The sequence below is a fragment of the Rhinolophus sinicus genome, chromosome 1 (assembly GCF_057876585.1).
Source record: "Rhinolophus sinicus isolate RSI-liver-muscle chromosome 1, RSI-T2T, whole genome shotgun sequence".
In the NCBI taxonomy this organism is placed as follows: Eukaryota; Metazoa; Chordata; class Mammalia; order Chiroptera; family Rhinolophidae; genus Rhinolophus; species Rhinolophus sinicus.
The window spans coordinates 160,945,342-160,966,231 of NC_142501.1; the positions used below are offsets into that span (position 1 = coordinate 160,945,342).

At 37.4% G+C, this 20,890-nt stretch overlaps 1 long non-coding RNA gene across 1 annotated transcript; it reads right to left on the minus strand.

Moving 5' to 3' along the window:
• Window positions 1-235: 235 nt before the first annotated feature.
• LOC109440090 (uncharacterized) lies at window positions 236-15,465 on the minus strand. Its single transcript, XR_012493679.2, has 3 exons — window positions 7,771-15,465; window positions 5,365-5,721; window positions 236-4,435 (listed from the first exon to the last, which is right to left on the minus strand). It is a non-coding gene; the product is annotated as an uncharacterized LOC109440090 (long non-coding RNA).
• Between the last annotated feature and the right edge of the window lie 5,425 nt (window positions 15,466-20,890).

Below are 20,890 nucleotides of genomic sequence, written 5' to 3' on the forward strand. Positions count from 1 at the left end.
TGCTTACCAGCTGTACCATCTTAGGCAAGTCCCTTAACTTCTCTATACCTCAATTTCCTAATCTATATAATGGGTATAATAATAACATTATGCTCATAAATTTGTTATGAGGACCAAAAGCATGGATATATATATATATATATATATATATATATATATATATATATATATATATATAATTATTTATATAATTATTTATATATAATATGCTGTTACATATATTCAGTGTGTGGCACACAGTGAAACTATATAGGTGTTTGCTATTTTACTGTATCTGGAAGGGTCTTATTCAATATAACTCACTTGGGGAATGAAAGCATGAAAGGAAAGTCTGTATTAGTACTTAGATGGAATTAAGAAAAAATTTCCCCTATGGTACAGAATTGCACAACTGAGTAAGTCTGAGAGTAGAAGGAGATTAAGGAGGAAAGACGAATGTGGTGGCAGAGAGGCTTGAGGGCACAAACTTTGTCTCCTAAGGTTAATCATCTTAGGCACTAATGTTTCCAAATGACACCACCACTCTTTGCCACAATACTGGCCAAACTTTAACTGAAACTCTCGGGGTCCCAGCTTCCTAAGGGTAAGCAGCATAGTGAACAAAACTCAGTCTGAGGTCTCTTTCTGGTCTGAACTCTATGACTTTAAGGAAATTACCTGAGGTTGCATAGCTAATTAGTGGCAGAAGGAGGGCTGAAACTCACATTTCCTGACTCTCACTTCATTCTTGCTCCTGTTACACAATTATTTGTTTCTACTGAGTCACTCCTTGCTCTTTTTAAATTTGAATTTTATTAAATAGGATAATTGCTTTATCGTAATAAAAAACCCCATACATGCAATTTCAGTCATTTATCTCATCAATATTTGAAACGCAACAGACTATAAGGGGATAATAATGAGCTGAGACAGATCTAGTTCAAATTCCATCTCTGTTTCTTAAGAGCCAGGTGAACTTGGCCCGAACGACTTACCTTTGCCGCTTCTCAGTTTCTTCATCTAGAAAACGGAGGGAATAATATCCACTTCTCGGATTTGAGTGAGGATTAAGATAACTCGTGTTAGCCCGTACTCACAATTATAAGCGATAAAACCCTTTTAGCTTAGTTGTGAAAGGGAATTTTATTTGTGCCATGTAACTCAAGAGTGGAAAGCAAGAAAGCGGTGAAGGGTGGCAGCAGGAAGCGAGGCCCTGTCAGAGTGGTCCCATGTGAAGCCGTCGGATCCTGCGCAGAACCGCAAGGAGAGACAGCTGAGAGCAAGAGGATCTAAAGTGGTAATTAAAAGAGAGGAAGATGCTGTGCAAACAACACGTGGCTGCTATTCCTCCGCTGCAGACGGGCCTAGTGAGCCCTGAGATCTGATTTGCATCACAGGCAGCTTGTTCTTAATGCCGGTCGTAGGCCTGATGTGCACTATCCAAACCAATCCCAGCTCACTAAATACACATTTCCAATATTCTGCCACACCACATCGTTATTTTCCTAGACTTTGACTCGACTAGTCTTAGGCTGTTCACTCTTTATCTCCAAGTATTGTTCCCATTTTCAACATTTCTTGTGTGTGTTCATTGGTACGGAGTTCCATTTTGGTGATACATCTATTTGATCTTGCCTCCAAAACTTCATGGGCCTAGAAAAACATAGTTTCTCAGAGTTTTCATGCATGGTTCAGCTATATTCGCATGTAAACCTTTGAATAAGTAGATAAATGCTCAAAACACATCCAATCATTTGATTATAGCACATGAAAATAATTATAAAAATTGCACTGTTTCTGATCATTTATTTACTTAAAGTTCAGAGTAGGGAACACATGTTCAATTTGCCTGTGCCAAAATTCTAAGTGTAAATTTCTAAAGATTCAATAAACAATTAGACCTGCACAGAAGCCAAACTTCAAGCAATATGTGTGAGCCTAGCTCCATCTCTGACTCACCTTACTCTTCCCTTTAAATCTTAGCACAATTATAAAAAATTCTCCCCTTGTCCTGTACTGGGAAGCTGTGTACACTCTAGCCTTCTTTAAATCTTTGTTTCTATTACAAGTGGCTTATAAAGAAATGTCTTCTGAACCAAAAAAAGTGCTCTTGGTGAAAATCCCATGTAATTTGTTCCACCTTATTTCAAAGCTCATTCAAATTAACAGAGCAATATCAAGTGTAAGGCTTTATCTTCCAGATATTGAATATTATTATAATCAATATTTTTATTATCATCAGATAAAAATCTAAAATTTTAGGTATTGATCAAAGATGTAGACAGAACCACCTCAGGGATGGTGTAGATGCCTGATCACTGCACTGTACACCTGAAGCTGAAGCTGAACAATAATGACAGGAGATGCTGCCTGTGTGATTTTCAAACATTCATCTTCCACACTACAGCTAATGCTGCCAGTAAGGTTGGCCTGGATCTCTGAGCAGAAGTTATTTAAAACATCAACAACAACAAAAAACATAAACCCATTTCAGGTGAGAACACCAGAACCTTTCTGCCAAAGTGAGAATATAAACTTCCCACAGGAGAAAAACAGTTTCAGTGCTGGTGCTTTTCATAGCACTAGCTCACCCAGCCAACCTCTGAATAACCACCTTCTGAGGACACAGTTATCACCATCCTAGGGAAGCACCTCTCTCAAGCCCTGTACATCGCCTGTCAAGATCATCGGGGCAATAGAGTCATTTTTCTTTCATTGACTCTTGATGACTAATTTTTCTAAAATAACCATGTCCAGGTCACTCCCATATTTAAAATCTTTTGGCAGCTCCTTCATATTTTTCAAGATAAAGTCTAAAGTTCTGAGCTCAGCAGATGGCCCTAAGTGGGACTCCTGACTGTCATCTCCTCTGTCATCTAACCTCCACTACAGGCATAACACAGTTCCTTGGAAGAGTTAGAATATTTTATGCAGGCCTGTTCCTACTGATTGGGATTACCTTTCTTTTATATTCAAATTTTAAAATGTACATAGTTTAGAGAAGTGAAATAGTTCTTACAAGACTTATAATAAGTTTCCAGCTTCATCCTTCTTGCCCTTATATCCCACTCCCCAGAAACAACAAAAATTTACTATTTTTATCATGTCTTCTCTTATTTGGCTCCACATTTCTAATAATGTGCTTATATCGTTAGTTCTTGATTTTTAAAAAAATTTTATTATTGCTTATTATTTATTGATTTCTAACTATATATGATAAAGATTTAGCTTTCTTACACACGTATGTGCATACACACACAAACACACACATTTTCTGTGTCCTGACCGCCTAATTAGTTATGAATTTGTTTAGCTCAATATTTAATGGTTATATTATTCTGACTTTAAATTTTAGTCACAGAAGGTCCATGTAGGATACTTTGATTACAATATCTATCCTGTTTTGTTTTTCCAGAGTTAATAATTATCTTTTTAAAATTCATTTTCTTGGTTTTCTATGTACCTATCACTTATTAATCCCCAATTTTTCTAAAAAATGTTGTTCTCCATTCAATAATTTCAAACACATCAGATAATAAATTTCACCTTTCTCTTCAATACATCTCTCCTGAGCCCTCCATCAGCCTGTTCCAATCTACTAGACTGGTTGCTGTACACTAGTCATTCTAGGATTTTTTTTCACCTTTTCCCATGCTGGATCCACTGATTACTCCCTCCTTTTGTTGGGGCACACACTCCAGTAGCTTTCTAATAAGGAAGGAAATTTTTTTGAGACCGAGAACCGAAAATGGCTTAATTATAGCTTTTTGTTTGATTGATTGTATGAGTATCAAATTATAGGTTGGAATTGTATTCCTCATAAGTTTAATTCATTGCTCTCTTTTCTTCCAGCCCCGGGTGGGTATGAACAAATTTGATATGATTCTAATTACTGATATTTGCACGTAACCATTTTTTTTTCTCTCTGAGAGGTTTAAAGATCTCCTATGTGACTCAGGGTTCAGATGATGATATGCCTTGATGTGTGTCTTTTTTGCACATCAGTTGTGTGGGGTTTTATGCAATGAATTATCCCTCTTCAAGAGTTCCTTCATTTTCAAACAAGATTCCACTTTCTCTGGTCTACTAAGTCAGTTACCACTTGGCCATTTGTTATATACCTGTCTTTTCTTCTCAATATCTTTGTTCTTGGGCTTGTGCCTTTTAAATAATTTCTTTAATGTCATTTTAGTGGAATTTGAAGATTTCTAATCTCTGCTGGATGGGTCCCATCACTACTGCAGGAGGGGCAGTGTTTGTCACCTGGGGCCCAGAACAGGCCTGGGTAGCTCCTCTCCCTTCCCTGAGCCAGGACCTTCTTGCTCTGTGACTTCCAGTGTGGCCTGAGGCCAGCGTCATGCAGAATCAGTACTTTTTATTTCCAGGCTGGGAGACAGCCAACGATGCTTGAGCCAAATCAAATGTTGACAGTTCTTCAGGCATTTCTACCACAACACTGGAATTGAACACATTGGCTAAATAAAGTTGAAATTACAAAAAAAAAGGGGAGAGGGGAGGTGAGGAAAAGAGGGATGTCTTCACCCCTGAAATCTATGAGCTCAGTCCCCAAGGAACTGGGAAGCCCACCTCCCCAGAGGACCAAGGCAGGTACAGATTTTTTTCTCCTTGTCAGTGGTTCCAAACTTTTTTATTATCTAGGCCCCCTTTTGCTTTATAGATATAAATATAGATGATATAGATATAGATATAGACATATAGCTATAGATATGTAGATATAGATATACAGATATAGATAGACATAGATAGATGATAGATAGATAGATAGATAGATAAATACATAGATAATATATATAGATAGATGACCAGATAGAGATATATAGATATAGGTATATACCGTGTTTCCCCGAAAATAAAACTGGGTCTTATATTAATTTTTGCTCCAAAAAACACATTAGGGCGTATTTTCAGGGGATGTCTTTTTTTTTCGTGTACAACAATCTACATTTATTCTAATACAGTCATGTCATCTTCTTCTGGAACATTGTCATAACGTACTAAATGCGTCTGTCTGGCTGATGATCTTAGCTGGGGCTTATTTTCGGGGTAGGTCTTATTTTTGGGAAAACATGGTATCCTCCTGCTTCCTGCATTTTTTGCTCACCTTTTTTTAAATGAAACCATCCATTTTCTTTTATTGTTTAACTACTCACAAGCAAAATCCAAAACAAACAACAACAAAAACAAAAACCCAGTGTGCTCATTACATTTTTCTTAAGTCAAACCAAGCTGTTAACTTACCAATATACAAAATATTTAATGAGAATTAATTACACAAAGCAACTCCAAAAACATCATTAGTCCAAATCCATGTGTGATTCGTGTTCTTGAGCACTGGTGAAACTCAGTGATCGTCACTTTACCTACCTTCAGCTTCCCTGCAGCCATACTACGATGGAATTATCAGGAGCTGGCTAATGATCATGGCACATAATTATATGGTGGACTTTTTGGAATGGCTTATTCATCAGCCTCCCCAGGATGGCAGCTTTTCCTTGGAACTCTTCTTTCTCCCAAGACTAATGTGCCTCCTGTGCATAAAAAGTACGCAGCTGTCTCCCGTCAACATCAAAATAACAATAAAGATGGACAAAAAGCAAGTTACCCTGACCCATGCCCACATACGGCTCGGGCCATTTCACCCAACGGCTTCTCCAAAATCTGGGAGGAAATGTCTTGAGCCACGAAGCCAGTAACTTCAAAAGCAGGAATGACTAACTTGTCCTAGAAGAAAAAGTCCTATTGTTGATAAACTTATTTGTGCTCAATTTATCATGTTAAATTGAAGTTCTCTGTTTAGAATACTCCCCACCTACCTTTCAGGTTGGACCATATTAAATTACCAATAATCATTTCCAAACTACAAGAATGGTAACGTCGTACAGTTCAACCCAGATAACTTGTACTTGTCCTTCAGGACTTGGCTCAGTTATACCCTCATTAGGACTCCTTCTCTGGCTTCCTTGATTTGGATGCTATCATTCTGCTCCCCTTGCATTACGGGTATATTACTACGTAGTACATATTTCCCCATGGTGGTATCTTGGGTTTACCTCTCTTGTCTTTCCCACCAGACTTAAGGTAAGGAACCCTGCCTTATTTAACTTTGAATACCCTACATGTAACTCAGAGACTGGTAAACAGTAGGAACTCAAAAAATGCTTAAGTAAATGAGAATATACGAGTAAAAGAGAAAGGCTAGATGGTAGTGAGTACGGGTGTGAAAATCCATAATCTTCTCATCTAAATAAGGCCCAGGTCTGAATGAGGCTCCTTCCATATATCTCCTTAAATACAGCTCCTTTTAGCACAGTTCCTCTCATTCTGTAAATCAGTGAAACAAAGAGATAGTTATCTGCTGCACATACACTCAAAATACAATGGTCCTGCAAGTGCATAGGGAAATTGCTATAGATACTTCTGCTCAAAAAAAGGGGGAAATGGGATACACAAAGGAGTCACTGCTCATAGCGATTTTGAAATTCAGCAGGGGGAGCTTGGAATTTCCTCCATTCGTTTTCAAAGCCTGGGGTTAATTCTCCATGGCTCTCAGCTCCACTCTCTGGGCTATTATTCCACCCTCTGAGTTATTCTTCCTTTTTCATGAAAGGTTGCACAGTGTTTGGCTGAATAACTTTCTCAGCCTGCTTCTTGCCGGTAGAATTTTGGAGGTCCAACTCCTCTTTTTATTTTGTCCTGTCTCTGTCCTTTTCAGTACAAGCCAGCACTGTTTCTGTTGGTATAGTTTTCTCAAAACCTTTGTGGGGCTTCTGTGAAACTCACTGGTGTTCACACCATTAGACAAATGCTGTACCCATAAATCTCTTCTAAATCAGCTCTTCACACTGGGCTCCTGCTGAGAAGGCTGAGAGACAATATTCTAAGCTTCCCACAGACCCTATTGTTTGAGAAGATCTGTCAGATTTGTCCTTAATCTTTTTAAAGGGCGCTTTGTAGACTGAATGATAATCTGGTCCTTTGGTCTTTCTGAGGTCTGAACAAAATGTTATACAGTAACTTTTTGGGCTTTATCTTAATTTTAGAATTTTTTTTTTTTTTTTTTTTTTTTTTTTTTTTTGGTCTGTAGAAAGGAGAAGGAGAATCGTCAAAACCCTCAAGTTCTGGCTCCTTTCTGTTTAATAGATCTTTCCCCAAGTTCTCACTTTCCTCCTTGCCTTTTATTATAAGCAGCAAGAAAATACTCGGCAGTACCTTCAACACTCTTCTTGGAAATCTCCTTAGCTAGATTATCAAGTTCTTTTGGCACTTTGTTTTCCATGTAAGCACAGATGACAGTATTGCTAAAATTTTTGCCAATATAGAACAAGGATTCCCCTTCCTCCAGTTTCCAGTAAAAATGTTTCTCACTTCCTTTTAAGCCCTCACAGGCAGCATCCTCAAGGTCCAGATTTCTACTCCCAGTTTGTTGCAGGCGACCTAGGCTTCCTGTATCATGCTCCTCAATCTCTTTGCAGCCTCCTCCCACTGCCTGGTCCCAAAGCAGCTCAAAATTTTTAAGTATTTGTGATGAAGGCACCACACTTCTACCACCAAATATGTGTTAGCTATTTAGAACGGCATGACAAATTATCCCAAACTTTGGGGATTAACATAGCAAACACCGTGTCACAGTTTCTGTGGGTCCGGAATCCAAGGGCAGCTTCGTGGGTCCTCTGGCTCAGTGTCTCTCACCTGGTTCCAGTTAAGGTGTCAGAGGGGCTGCAATTGCCTCAAGACTTGAATAAGAAAGAGCTCTCTTTCCAGCTTGCTTACATGGTTGTTGGCAGGATTCAGTTCCTGATGGCTGTTGGACTGAGGGCTTCAGTTCCTCACTGGCTGTTGGACAGAGGACACCCAGTTTCTTGCCATGTGGGCCTCTCCATAGGGCAGCTCACAGTATGACAATTTGATTTAATGAGAATAAACAAGTGAAAAGAGAGAGACAGACAGAGACAGAGAAAAGTCACCTACTCTTAGAAGTGACATCACATCACTTTCTTCATATTATATTAATTATAAGCAAGCCTCTAGGTCCAGCCCACACTAAAGGGAATGGGTTATATGTGCACTTACGTGGTGGAAAGTTCATGAACTTAATTGTCCAACCTTCATACATGAGCATGAATAAAAAGAGGCAGGGAACACTGGGACTCATTTTAGAAACTGATGAACTAGAACTTCATAAAGATGCATGATTGAACAGTCATTATTTTAAAAGTTAAAATTTAATCAAAGCTTATGATGTATCACTTACTTTTCGAAGTGTTTGCATACACTTACTTGATTCTCTTAACGACCCTAGGAGGAAAGTTTTAGCACCACTATTTTACATATGAGTAATCTCAGAATTTAAGCTTAAGTAAGTTAAATTTAAGAGCTTAAATAATTTGCCAATGATTTCCAGCAAGTAAACAGTTAGGCCAGGATTCAAACCCAGGCAGTATGGCTTTAGAGTCTCTTCATCACCACAATCTGCACCTTCTTATAAAAACAGTTAGGACATTAAGGAGGAATAAATAGATTTGTAGTTAGATCCAGACACTGCAGAATGCTCATTAAGTAAAAAAAAAAAAAAAATGAGAGCAATTTTCTTTCTTCTGAACTTTTCGTGGTGGTGTTGTAAGAGACAGTATGATAAATAGCTCTATATTAACTTTATATGGTCATAAACATTCTTTTCATGGGAAAAATTATGATTGGAGAGATTTGAGTGACTTGCTCTAAGACACTAGATTGTATGCTACTCTTTTTATATTACATAATAAATGTTTTCCCATTATCACTAATCATTCTTAAAAACTATGACAATTAATGTCTGTACTTCTTGAGCTTCAAGTCAATATTCATACTACATTGTTTTGTTGAGTATGGCACTTTAAAAACTAGTTTTTATTTTTTTGAGATCAGAAGACCACAGAGCCATTCTGAGAGTGCTTGAAACATCTACATTAAATCCTTGAAAATTACAGTGTGTTATGTGCAATTAGAAATCAGTGAATCTTTCCCACCATGTAATACCAATGATAACAGAAGGTCATTTCCCTTACTTTGGCATCACTTCTCTCCTTCCTTGTCCTGTTAGAAGAAGCCTGACAGAGTGTGAGAACCAAACACCACTATGTGGAGAGAGGCTATTTACTTAATACACACAGGAAATGACCCCAGTAAAAACTGAACATAAGGAAATAAGGCATCTGAGATCATTCGTAACCTCAATTTTTCCTAAAATCGGTTTTATAAAATATCACAGGGCTCATTACCCTAGAGGTAAGTACTCTATGGAACTTCATTACACTTACGCATATATACTCCTTATTCCACTTTGCTTGTTTTGTTGGCTTCTTTTCTCCTTGTACCATAAATAACTATTTGAGAATCTCATCTGATGCTTAAAATTGTTGTCCAATGTGGTCATATATACCAAAAACACAAGCAACGAAAGCAAAATATAAACAAGTGGAACTACCTCAAACTAAACAATCTTCTGAACAACAAAAGAAACAATCAACAAAAAGAAACAACCATCAAAATGAAAAGGCAACTTATAGAATGGGAGAAAATATTTTCAAATCATGTATCTGATAAGATGTCAGTATCCAAAAATATTTAAAGAACTCATACAATAGCAAAAAATAATTCGATTATAAAATGGGTAGAGGAATTGAATTAGACATTTTTTCCAAAGAAGATATACGAATGGCCAACAGGTATATGAAAAGGTGTTCAACATCATTAATCATCAGGGAAATGCACATCAAAACCACATTGAGATGTCACCCTACACTTGTTAAAATGGCTATCATCAAAAAGACAAGAGATAACGAGTATTAGTGAGGGTATGAAGCCAAGGTAATCCTTGTGCTCTATTGGTGGGAATGTAAATTGGTACTGCCACTAGGGAGAACAGTATGGAGGTTTCTCAAAAATGTAAAACTAGAACTACCATATTATCCAGCAATCTTACTTCTGAGTATATAGCTGAAGGAAATGAAAACAGAATCTTGAAGTTATCTGTCTCCTCCTGTTTACTGCAGCATTATTCACAATTGCCAAGAAATGGAAACTACCCAAGTGTCAATCAACAGATGATGGGTTAAAGAAGATGTTTTATATGGATATGATATAATTGAATGGTATTTGGCCATGAAAAACAAGAAAGAAGGAAATCCTATCATTTGTGACAGTGTGAATGAAAATTGAAAGCATTATACTAAGTGAAATAAATCAAACAATGATAAATAAACTTACACAATGCTAAATGTCCATTATACTTCAATAAAGTTGGAAAAATAAATGCAAATATGAAAGTCTGAAAAAATGGGGGTTTTATAAACAACCCATGGCAAAGACGGTAATGCTCACCAAACAGTTCATTAGCACCCTCCCTGCTCAGCCCCCTGGTCTGTTGGCTCCCTATGTGCTCAGTCCACTTGGAGTCAGAGAGGGCCAAGTGACTAATTCTGACCAGTGGGCTGTGAAGGAAGTGAAAGTGTGTTACTTCTAGATCACGGCAGTGAAAGTCCATGTGGACCCTCCACCCTCTTCCCTGACCTCTGTGATTGCAGAGGAAACTTCTTATTCAGAAAGGAAAAACACAGGATCAAAGCAGCTTAGATATCTGAGCCATTGCATGGAGGGCAGGTGCCCTGAAGAGCCATCTAGAGCCACAGATGACTTTGCATTAGCAAGAAATAAACCTTTGTCTTTCATACCACTTATATTTTGTAGGTGTTTGTTATAATAGCATAACCTAGTTTATCCTGAGTAACATACAACAAACAGAGGAAAACAAAGGGCCAATAATAGGGGAATGATAGGGTTGGTATGCTACAATTATTTGATGATATAACAATTATATAACAATTGAAAGAATTGTTGTAAAGAATTGTTATAAAAACTATATAACAACATAAGAATTATAATATTCATGGATAAAAGTAGAAAACAAAAATATGATTGGAAAGGTACACGGGAATAAAACGCAGGGCTTTCCCAGCAAAATTGACACATTGGATAAAATTGTGATTCAGAAGTGTCCTTAAAATGTTTTCCAGAAAACTATCAACATATCAGAATTTGTGTATGTGTTGGGTGGGATAAAGATGGAGAATCAGGTGACAGCAGCTGAGCCTACACCTGTATTCAGCCTTATTCAGATACATGCTGACTATCTGCTAAAGAAGGCACTTTTAGGAAAGAACCCATTTTCAGGAAAAAGACAATAAAGACCTAAATTTGTTCAATAACAATACATCAGTCTTTGGCATGAAGGGGAATGCATATCTGAGCACTGAATTTGTTCTCTGACCCAGACCTCTTGGACTCACATCAACACTTGAGAGCTGATTGGCACAAAAGTCTCTACGATGTTAGAAACATAAGGCCATGCCGCTTTGGATAAAAGATAGGAGTGTGACACAGACACAGGGGTCAGAGACTGGCCTGGATTCAGTGATGGGCAGCACCGATTCAGTACAACTTAGAGCAGGGCAGTACCAAATGATGGTCACTATCAAACACAGCAAGGACACCAGTAAGTCAACTTTCATGGGGGCAAGCAGCAGGGCTCCGCAAGATCCTAACTACCTGAGGCTTAGAGGTGCCGGCAAATTCAAGTAGCAGTGGGAGGCCGCCTCGGGGCAAGGGGCTGCAGCACTCTTACTGTAGACATTTTGAACCTACAAAGTTAAGGTTCATGACTCCAAAGTAGTTGCCCTGTGAGAGATCTGATCACAGCTGCTGACTGAATTGCTACTATCATTGGCACACTCTTCGATTGCAACCAAAATTGTAAAAAAAAAAATAGGCAAAATAGTCAAACTATCACCTCACCTAGTTATAAAATTTCTGTAATAAAAATTAAATCAACACATATACGTATACATATATATGAGAATAAAGGAAAATGAGGAAAAGAAGTGTGTTGGATATTCTCTGTTCCTCCAGATTTCATGTTCAGCCTTCCCCACCCTGACCAATGCCCATGGTGGATGACGTCGACTGACTACATCAACTCAATTTGTTGTCTATAAACTTGGTCTGTGGTGTCCTTCACAGAAGAGTTAATACGGTCAGTTCCACCAACATTTTACCCTACAGCTTGTGCTTTTAGGCCCTTGTTTTAAAATATTTTTTTCATCTCCCAACTTACAGAAAAGTTACCCTATGCTTTCAACTATTAGCTCTATGGTTTTATTTCATATTTATGACTTCAATCCATCTGGAGTTCATCTTTATATGGTGTAAAACCAGTATCCAACTTTTTCTCTGTATAGTGAGCTATTATCCCCAAATTCATTTGGAAACATTCCATAATTTCCCCAGTGATTGTGAAGTTAACCTTTGTCAGATAACAAATATTCATATGCAGTGTTTGTGGACTTTATTATTTCTATTATAGTCTTTTCCCTATATTTTGTTGCACTGGACTTTTTGTCTTTCACTGTTGTCATGAATATCGCTTTTAGGTATTCCTATTATCTGTCATATTTTCCAAAGTTGATTTAGCAACTTTTATAGATCTTTATTTTCCCAAATTTTAGGATAACTTTATTAAGTTTCTCAAATAAATTTGCTAGAACTGCACTGGATTTATCGATTACCTTAAGATAATTCAAATCCTTATAATAATACCTTCTCCTATCCAGGAATATGGAACACCTCTCCGTATATGTCAGTATTCTCATATGTCATTTAACATGATTTTAAATTGTTCTCTTAAAAGGTCTTATACACTTTTTTCAGACTAACTCCTTGATACTTCATGTTTTAAGAGCTGGCGTGAAGAAGGAAGCAGATAGGGGTAAGCAGAAAGATGGTAGAAGAAACATGTATGTGACTAGAGCAGGACTGATATTTCAATGTCTGGATGAATGTAGACATTTAGAGAATGAAAAGAATATATAGAGAAAATCATTGGGAAAACTTCTATGTGGTATACTGTTTAAGACTTCCACAGTAAAAATCTGTGTTATTCCTGACGGCACCTGGATTCTTATTTTATTTCCTATGACTCTGCTGCATCTCGGCCACTGTGGCCTTCGCTTTTATTCAGAATGTTGGTAAATAAACCCTTCGTTCTGGTGGAAATTAATTTCACTTTGTTTGCTTTTCCAGTTTATCAAATCCTGAGTATCTCATGTGTATCCTTTAACATGGCATTTACCAAAGTGGGTTCAGTGATTATAAGTTCTCTAATGAAATAAGTTTGGGATTTGTAGGATTATACAGTTTTAACAGGAGTTCTTTGCTGCAGGATTTCTCAGAGCCTTTAATATTCAAGTGTGACTATAATTCCCAAAGAAGGAGACATAGTATGTCACATTTCTCAAATGTGACCACAAAAGTCTTTTTCTCAAGGCATCTCAGGACACTACCATTCCATGGAGCAAAGTCGGAAATATTCTGATGGATTGCCTGCCTTTGAATGAGAATGTGCATTTAGCAGACATGGTCAAGGGCAAATTTGTTGCAGTTGTTACAAAATAGCATCTTGTAAGAAGACGCATTCTTCATCATATTATAATCTAACAATTGCTGTAACCATGAAAGTGTTATCTGTCATTTCTGTCAATATGCATGTCATATTCAATTAGGTAATTTATTTCAAAGCCTCTCGTATTGTTCTCTCTTTGTGGCACCTTATGTGGTTAGTCTCATTTTCCTGAGTGTAAACTCCATAAAAGTAAGAATCATGCCGATACCTTCACTGCATCATGTGTAGCGCTTGGCACTGTATGAGATGAAAGATCAACATTCAATAAGCACACTTTGACTGGAAAAGAATAAAACTTAAAAATGCAGCAGAAGCAAACTTTTATAAACTTCCTATGTACTTCATAACATGTCATCTAAGTATTTTTGTGCTTTAATTATCAGTCCCCACTCCCCTTTTCCTTGTGTCTCTTCTCAGCAACATGGAAGGAAAATGAGGGAAATAAATATAAAAAAGCAGCCCTGAAAAGTTTGGGGTTTTTTTTTTTTGTTTTTTTTTCCTATTTGTTCCAATATTAAGGATAAATCTTTGACTAACAACTTAAAACTATTTCAACTAGTCTTTTCCTCGATTCCCACGCAGTGTATTCATTAATTGGCCAACTTGTTTGCTCCTACTTTTCATAGCTGTTTTTCCCTTAAGTATAAAATACAGTCTTTTTCAGAACATTTTCTTTGCTTTACAAGTCAGGAAAAATTTCCCTACCACTTCATTCTGAAAGTACTTGGCAGGTAAACCTCTGTTATCATATCCTTGTGTATGAAGTTCCTTAGCTTAGTCTAATGGTGTTTTGCCAAGTAAACAATTTACAGTCTATTATTTCCACTGGAAAGTCCCTTTTTCAAATTGAAGAATTTCACAATAAAAAAGGCACTGGTCAGAGAAACCTCAAGTTCTTATTAACATTGGTATTTGGGGTTTCCAACTTGATGGGGTCATAATTCATATGACCAGGTTGGGGACACCAATGCGTCAAATTTAAAATGGAAAATTTAGGAACAGATAGTTCTGTGAGCAGCTCCATTGTTTCCACTTCCCTTGTCTGCCTGGTCCCTTCTCCATCTCCTTCATCCATAAAATCACTGGCCCCTCTGCAGGGACCTGTTCAGATCCTGCCCTTCCTGTCCCCTTAGCTTTATCTCTGCCCCTGAACTTGTCCCTTATCCTTGCTTCTTCCCATTAATGACACTTGCTAGCTTCTTTCATCATGTCTTTCCAAACTCCAATAACTGTCCATATACTTCCTCTTTCTTCTCAAGTCTCTCTATTAGTGGCCTTCCTTTCTCCCACCCCAAACCAAAATGAAGCCAAGAGATGTGCTTGGCATACTCCTCACTGAAGCTTCCAGACTATAGCTCCAAAACACTTAATCAACAACCCCACTTACTCTGTTTATACAGGGGTCACCCCACATTCCAGTGGTCTTCATCTGTGAGCTTCCAGGGACACCTGTCAGCTTCCTTGACGTCACGCTCACTGTTTTCATTCCTACCGCATTGCTTCCCATCCTATAGATGCAGTGCAGTATCAAAGCTGACTGTCCAGCCAAAATCCTAGCTTCCCAGCTTCTCACACTCATCCTCTTCTCTGACTTTCTAACTCATTCAGCCTGGGTGCCTCCCTGCCACGCACATGCACAGTCATGCCTTTATATTGCGTGCTAATCTTATAAATGGCCTATCAAACAAGCTGGACTCAGGCATGTCAGGTGGGTGACATTATAAAAGACCTTAACATTTATTTCCCCACACTGCCTTTGACTCCAGTGAGCTCAATCAGTCTTTCCCATCTCTGAATGAAATTTTAGGCACATCCCATTATTTTTGTGGTTATTCTCAGATGTTAACAAATAGCTTCACTTTGATTTAATAAAAATGTTCAATTAACTCTAAATCAAAACTTCTCTCTTTCAGTCCATTTAAGCACTTCCCCTCCCCTACACCTTGAGCTACTTGCCTCTGTCTCCTCCCTCTGTAATTGGTTAATTAGCCACTCATTCTGGCAGGTAGGGAAGGGGAGGGGGTTGGCAGGCAAAGTTCAGGGAAAAGAAGAAATCTCCTGACATTGACACCACTGAAATATCAGGGTTGTAAGCCCAAATTCTGGCTTTCATTCTCTTTAATGCTTTCATTCGTTTTTAGGAGACGCATCAACAACTCTTTACCAAGGGTGATGTCTCCTGACAAGCACACACAATGAGTTCTGAGTCCCTGAATTTTGGTGCTCCCTGGCGGTTTGACCTCACTCTTCCCAGAAGGCCTGTATGATTAAGGCCCTTCAGGTCTTAACAATAAAAAGATAAATGATTCAATTTAAACCTATGGACAAAAGGATCTGAATACATTTCTTCAAAGAAAATACATAAATGACCAATAAACACATGAAAAGATGCTCAACATCAATATCATTAGTGTAATGAAAATCAAAACCACAATCATATATCACTTTATACCCACTAGGGTGGCTATAATAAAAATGATGGACAATAATAAGTGATGGACACCACGTGGAGAGTTTGCAACTCTCATCCACTGCATTCCCATTGTTGGTAGGAGTGTACAATGCTGTAGCAGCTTTGGAAAGTCCGGCAGTCACTCAAAAGGATGAACATAGAGTTACATAAGACTCAGCAATTCTACTCCCAGGTATATACCCAAGAGAATTGAAAACAGAAATTCAAACAAAAAATTTTAACACATTATTTATAATATCAAAAAAGAAGAAACAACGCAAATGTCTCTCAAATGATGACTGACTAAACAAAATATAGTATATCCATACAATGAAATATCATTTAGCCATAAAAAGTACGGAAGCACAGACTCATGCTATCACATGGATGAACCTTGAAAACATTATGCTAAGTGAATGAAGCCAGACCAAAAAAAAAAAAAAAAAAAAAGGCAACATATCATGTAATTCCAGTGATATGAAATGCCCCTAATAGGCAAATCTATATAGATAGAAAGTAGATTAGTGGTTGACCGGGGCTGGGGGTGGTAGGAATGAGGAGTGACTACTAATGGGTACAGGGTCTCTTTTAGGGGAGAGGAAAATATTCCACAGTTAGATAACGGTGATGGTTTCACCACTCTATGAATATAGTAAAATCCACGGAGTAACATACTTTCAAAGAGTGAATTTTATGGTAAAATAAAGTTGTGAAGAAGGATGAGGAAGAAGAAGGGGAGGAGAAGGGAGTAGGTCAGTTACTATATCAGGTCCATTTCATCACCACTGTGGTCATTTCTCCTTACTTGAACCATTCGCCCTCTGACAAGTCTTTTTCTTTTAGACATTTTTGTTTTCAGGAACGACTCAGCAATCAGTCTCTGTGTCATCCAAATTTCAGGAAGCATATGTTAATCTCTCCAAGTGATTCTTTTGAAGTCTCCCTCTCTTGGCTTCAGTTTGGGAATGGGGATGGGGAAAGCATCTCCTTTGTTTCCATCACGGAGACGTAGCACACTAATTCTCCAAAGAAATGTGTGCAGTGTCTGAGAATTCATGAGTTCTTAGCCTCCTCTTAAAAAGCTGGTAATGGGCTAATGGTGTAAGAATCAAATGGGAACCACCCTCTTTGCAAGTCCTTCATTAACAGTGTAGTGTGTGGCTAAGTCAGGGGTCTATACATTTTTTTTGTAAGAGGCAGGTAGTGAAGATTTTAGGCTTTGCAGTCTTTATAATCTCTGTTGTAACTCTTCAAACTCTGCCACTGTGGTGTGAAGGCAGTCATAGATACAACATAAATGAATGAGCACATCTGCGTTCCAATAAAACTTTAATTACAAAAACAAATGGTGGCCAGATTTGGTCCATGGGTCTTAGTTTCTGATCCTTGTTCTAGAGTCACTTGGAGGACTTTAGATAGTGAAGGAGGGTACACAGCCCACTTTGTTTCAACTGGAAGAGCCCATTTGAACGTCCTGTTGTAGTAACAGATGATGAAAATCCTCTCTCTACTGCTGCTCTACTGTCCAATCCTCTCAATGTTCTGCCAACACTGAAATAGCACTTTATCCTCATGACCCCTCCTGTCCCTTCACACCTCCCTGTTTACCTCGTTGGTAACTGCCTCCTTTCACTTCCTCATATCTTGGTCCAGGACCTCATGTGCTTTGCTATGCCTTCATCCTAGACTCACTTATCCCCTTGACTTTCCACCAAACCTTCCTTAAGAACTCCCAAGTCTCAGAAAAATGAAGAGATTTGCATTAGTACTGCTGCTAGTTATGTCTTGCTAAGTAATAAGAAACTTGATCCAGAATTTAATCCAGACTGGGCTCCTAAAAGCAACTGAGACAGTATGCTAATTGAAAATTTGGAAATGTGGCTATGAAAGGACATACTGACCTCCATTTCAGTGATGACCAACAACTGTTAGTGTTTTGAGGAGTTTTTTTTTGTTTTGTTTTTTTGCTATTTCTAGTTTTAATACTATTTTTTGATTCTGCATAATTGTAAAAGGAAACAGTAAAAGGAAAGAAGATATGATGAATGTGTGTCCTCCTCTGAGGAGGTAGGGTAAGAGAAACTTATCTTTCTCTCTCATGAAACTCATTAAGAGCTGAACCCAGCATCCAAAGGGAAAGAAAGGCCCGCAGGTCAAATGCCTAGGGTTCCCAGAATAAAAACAGCTGCTAAGCATTGCCAAGGCCCAGCCTGGGCTCTTGAAGTTCCCTTATTCCTTAACAAAGAAGAGTGCTGCATCCATTTTTACTATCATTTTATCCCCAGTCTATCAAAACAAGGGCTAGAAGTTTGTTTCATCTCTGAGTTTCATCTTTCAATGTACCTGAATCCCCCCCAAAATCCCTTCAAATCTGTGGGGTACATGGGATATCTCTGTACTCATATTATTCTAAAGTAAAAAGATTATTAAAAATAAAAAAGAGAAATGTTGTTTTTTTAGTATAGGCCCCTAACAGGTTATTAAAGAAAATGAATATAAATGGCTTCTTATGAACTTTGCTATGACAACATCCTTGAGTCCATGCCACAGAATTACTTTACAAATAAGATCATTATAGGATAAGCTTCTGTTAGTGCCTCAGTAATTAAATGTCCAAGATCATATCCCTGCCCCACTGCCCAAATGGGTGTATCCCTGGCTCACATTGAACTTGAACAGATAATAGCTTCACCATGGCCTATTGTATTGCCCATTCTGGTGCTGGCTGAAATCCACTGTTATTTATGCTATTAATTATTGGATTTTCTTGGAAAAAAATTTCTGAATGTAATAAAAATACCATGAAGTTCAAACTCTAAATAGCAATAGGCAACTCTTAATAAGCCAGTATGTACCCCATTGCAAAGTGAACCAATTTGAAAAGAAGCTTGTACACATAAAATGAAGTATTTGTTTAATTTGCTAACCACATTTTTCTGCTTATTTTTTTCTCAATTTAGGTAGTAAGTTAAAGTTATAGAGTGACTAATACTAGTTTCCAATTAAAAGGTAGAATCCCTGTGACTTTAATTATTTCTTTGATACTGGAATGCACAACTAGATTTTTCAAAAGATGCCGCAAATTGAATACAGTATTATACATTCACAGATTATTGCTTTCAGAGAGAATTTAATTATCATTGGGAATGTGTGCAACTTCCTAGTTAGAAAACAGAAACGTGGTAATCAGAAAAACAGATCATTCGTGCTACCCATTCAGCAAATACTGAACCAGCATCTGATATGTGCCAGGCCCTATGCTGAGCATAGAAATATAGCGGGGACCAAAACAGATGCCAGCCCTTTCCTCTTGGTGCAGAATGACATTAGCCAAGCAATTTATGTAAGATTATGTAACAAATTTGATTGAGCAGTCTCAATAACTTGGGTCGAAATATAAAATTAGTTTACTTTTCCAGTAAGTGTTTTCAATTCTGCTCTGTTAATCCTCCTTTTACTGGGTAGCAATACCATCAATATCCTCTCAGTCCAGTTCCAAAATTTTCTGTCTCTTTCAGTTATTAAAACAGAATGTTTTTGTTTAAAACTCAGTTCTGTTTATTTTTTATTATGGTATAATCGACATAACATTATATTAGCTTCAGATACAAATATTAATGATTTGATACTTGTATATACTGTGATTTAATCACCACAAGAAGTCTAATTACATCCACCACCAATGGAAGTTACAAAATTTTTTTCTTGTGATGAAAACTTTTAAGATTTACTCTCTTAGCAACTTTCAAATATACAACACAATATTACTGACTATAGTCACCATGCTGTACATTACCTGTCAATGACTTATTTATTTTATAACTGGAAGTTTGTATCTCTTGACCCTCTTCACCCATTTTGCCCACCCCCCAACCCCACCACTCTGGAAACCACTAATCTATGCTTTGTATCAATGAGTTGTATTTTGTTTTATTTTGTTGTTCATTTGTATTGTTTTTGTAGACTCCACATATACATGAAATCATATAGTATTTGCTTTTCTCTGTCTGATTTATTTCACTTAGCATAATACCCTCCAGGTCAATCCATGTTCTCACCTACTTTTTTATGACTGAGTAATTTCATTTTATATATACATACATATATATACCATATTGTTATCCATTCATCCATCGTTGTATACTTAGGTTGTTTCCATATCTTGGCTATTGTAAATAATGCTGCTATGAACATAGGGGTGCACATATCTTTTTGAATTATTGTTTTTGTTTGCTTTGAATAAATACCCAGAACTGGAATTGCTGGATCATATGATATTTCTATTTTTAATTTTTTGAGGAACCTCCATACTGGCTTTCATAATGGTTGCAGCACTTTACATTACCACCAAAAGTACACGAGGGTTCTCTTTTCCCCATATCCTCTCCAACACTTGTTATTTACTTCTTTTTGATACTAGCCATTCTAACAGGTGTGGGATGTTATCTCACAGTGGTTTGATTTGCATTCCTCTGACGATAAATTATAATGAGCATATTTTCATGAGCCTATTGACCACCTATAATGAGCATCTTTTCATGTGCCTTCTTTGGAAAAATGTCTGTTCAGATGCTCTGCCCATTTTAAAATCAATTTTTTAAATTTCCATATACATTTTATTTTTAATTTTTATTAAATTTATTGGGGTGACATTAGATAGTAAAATTATAGGTTTCAAGTGTACATTTCTATAATACATCATCTATATATTTCACTGTGTGTTCGCCATCCAGAGCCAGTTCTCTTTCCATCATCATATATTTGACCCCCTTTATCCTCTTCTACTACCCCCATCCTCTTACCCTCTGGTAATCACTAAATGTTTGTTTGTTTCTGTTTTTGTTTTGTTTTTGGGGGTGCTATTGAGTTGTCTAAGTTTGTTTGTTTTTGTTTTTGTTTGTTTTGTTTTTTGGGGATGCTATTGAGTTGTCTAAGTTCTTTATATA